Source organism: Xenopus laevis, chromosome 8L (genome assembly GCF_017654675.1).
Source record: "Xenopus laevis strain J_2021 chromosome 8L, Xenopus_laevis_v10.1, whole genome shotgun sequence".
Taxonomy (NCBI): domain Eukaryota; kingdom Metazoa; phylum Chordata; class Amphibia; order Anura; family Pipidae; genus Xenopus; species Xenopus laevis.
In genome coordinates, this window is record NC_054385.1 from 2032366 (window position 1) to 2035337 (window position 2972).

Below are 2972 nucleotides of genomic sequence, written 5' to 3' on the forward strand. Positions count from 1 at the left end.
CTGAAGGTCAGTTAGGGGGAGATTTGGGGTGAGTGTTTATTTGTGCCCTGGGTACCCCTGGAACTATAGCAGGGTGACACCCCAATGTTTCTATATATCTGTAACCTTGTTATGAGCTAAGGGGGCCCAGTCTAAAGGTCAGTTAGGGGGAGATTTGGGGTGAGTGTTTATTTGTACCCTGGGTACCCCTGGAACTATAGCAGGGTGACACCCCAATGTTTCTATATATCTGTGACCTTGTTATGAGACTTATATAAATATGTGTACATAGCAGAGGTTGGACTAATGAGTCTAGTACTGGAAGGGGTTAAATCCCAGCAGAGAGACCATACATCACCCAAGTACTGGAAATTGGCCAATTAGATTCAAGGCAGTTTATCAAATGATTTTGTGGGGTTTCAAAGACTGTTAGAAGCTGTTGGGTCTCACCAGACAGACTCATTGATCTGCAGTAGAGGATCAGCTGGAGGCACTTTGTAGAGTTGAGGAGTCAGAGAGAGGTTTTTAAAGTAAGACAGGGTGAGTTTGATTGGTGCTGGTTTGTTACTGGGTGCAACTCTCTAGGAAGGGGGGGGGGGGTCTGTTTAGAAAGCTCTGGGCCAATTATCTGCTATTGTTTGAGATTTAAACTATGATAACAATGTGCCTCTATCATTCCAGATGCAGGACGATGAGAAGATTTCCCACCTGGGGAGATGTACTGCCTCCGACCTGCCAGATGAGCCCTGGCCCACTATGGTAAGTACCTGCTTCTACCTGAACCCCCGCAATATAGAGTTACACAGGCTATCACTCATGTATTATAAGGGATAATGTACCCCCTACTGTAAATGATAAGGATATTAGAAGTCACTGAGAGGTTGTTCTGTGACCATATAAAGACACAAGGCTGCAGGCTGAGTTATACAGGGAACTCTGAGTATCACTCATGTATTATAAGGGATAATGTACCCCCTACTGTAAATGATAAGGATATTAGAAGTCACTGAGGGGTTGTTCTGTGACCATATAAAGGCACAAGGCTGCAGGCTGAGTTATACAGGGAACTCTGAGTATCACTCATGTATTATAAGGGATAATGTACCCCCTACTGTAAATGATAAGGATATTAGAAGTCACTGAGGGGTTGTTCTGTGACCATATAAAGACACAAGGCTGCAGGCTGAGTTATACAGGGAACTCTGAGTATCACTCATGTATTATAAGGGATAATGTACCCCCTACTGTAAATGATAAGGATATTAGAAGTCACTGAGGGGTTGTTCTGTGACCATATAAAGGCACAAGGCTGCAGGCTGAGTTATACAGGGAACTCTGAGTATCACTCATGTATTATAAGGGATAATGTACCCCCTACTGTAAATGATAAGGATATTAGAAGTCACTGAGGGGTTGTTCTGTGACCATATAAAGGCACAAGGCTGCAGGCTGAGTTATACAGGGAACTCTGAGTATCACTCATGTATTATAAGGGATAATGTACCCCCTACTGTAAATGATAAGGATATTAGAAGTCACTGAGGGGTTGTTCTGTGACCATATAAAGGCACAAGGCTGCAGGCTGAGTTATACAGGGAACTCTGAGTATCACTCATGTATTATAAGGGATAATGTACCCCCTACTGTAAATGATAAGGATATTAGAAGTCACTGAGGGGTTGTTCTGTGACCATATTAAGACACAAGGCTGCAGGCTGAGTTATACAGGGAACTCTGAGTATCACTCATGTATTATAAGGGATAATGTAACCCCTACTGTAAATGATAAGGATATTAGAAGTCACTGAAGGGTTCTCTGTTAAGGGAAATAATAGAAATATAAGTAATTTGGGAACTACATGCCATTGGATTCTTCAGACAATTTGCTGATTTTGCTATTTTGTTTTTTACAGATCACTAACACGGGAGTGAACGCCCCAATTTCCTCTTTAATGAAGCGGCGCAGGAAGTTGCCCATCTGGTTCCGATGGTTGATGTTCATTCACTGTGTGTCGGAGCAGGAGGGGGTCAATGGCAGCACCTTGTCCTTCTCATAACTGTATACATATTTGTTGGTATATACTGTACTATTCTATTCGAATTTCATAAGCCGATAAAGGCCAAATAAAGCAAATTAAGTTTTATAATGATTCTTTGTTTCCAGTTCCAGTAAAGTCACAGAACCTGATCCAGTTGGTGTTTTTGGGGGTGAGACTGTTCGATTATTTTATTAGAGATGCACCAAATCCAGGATCCGGTTCGGGATTCGGCCTTTTTCAGCCAAATCTTTTGTGAAGGATTCGGGGGTTCGACTGAATAAATTATACTCCGGCAGTACATCTACAAACTGGCCACTAGGTGGCAGTCACTGTATATAAATGCTGAATTAATTTAAAGGCCATATAAAGCATAAAATGGGCAGTATTAAATAACAGATATTACTTAATAGATGCCTGGCAGTCACATGATAGAATTAGCAATCCATATGAAGGTTTAGTATTTGGTAGAACAAATGTACCTGAGGGGCGTGAGTCTGGGGAGCAGGGGGCAGTTACAGTGGAGCAGAGGTGCAGAGAGAAAATGAGACCAATGGCAAATTATCATTAAATATCACTGGATAGTCACTGCCCTGATCATTATGTATTATACATACAACATTGACTCCGAGTGCTGTATGGACCATAGCAACCAAACTGCTGAAATGACAAACTGCAGAGCTGCTGAATAAAAAGCTAAATAACTCAACAACCACAAATAATAAAAAATGAAAACAAATTGTCTCAGAATATCTCTCTCTACATCATACTAACAGTTCATTTAAAGGTGAACAAGCCCTTTAAGCATGGAGCATTTAAGCCACCCCTTTGTCTTTGTTATTATCCACCATTGGGGGGGGACATTGGTGAAGGTAATTATCCATGGTCTAAGATTTAATAGCTCATTGCATCACATCAGTTAGACGGGTCAAAGGACCAATACAAACACATGGAACG

General features: G+C 41.5%; 1 long non-coding RNA gene across 1 annotated transcript; it reads left to right on the top strand.

The window, feature by feature from the left end:
* The first annotated feature begins 200 nt into the window (after positions 1-200).
* LOC108699498 lies at positions 201-2123 on the top strand. The gene is made up of 3 exons (XR_001932787.2): positions 201-519; positions 661-738; positions 1893-2123. It is a non-coding gene; the product is annotated as an uncharacterized LOC108699498 (long non-coding RNA).
* Positions 2124-2972: the final 849 nt, after the last annotated feature.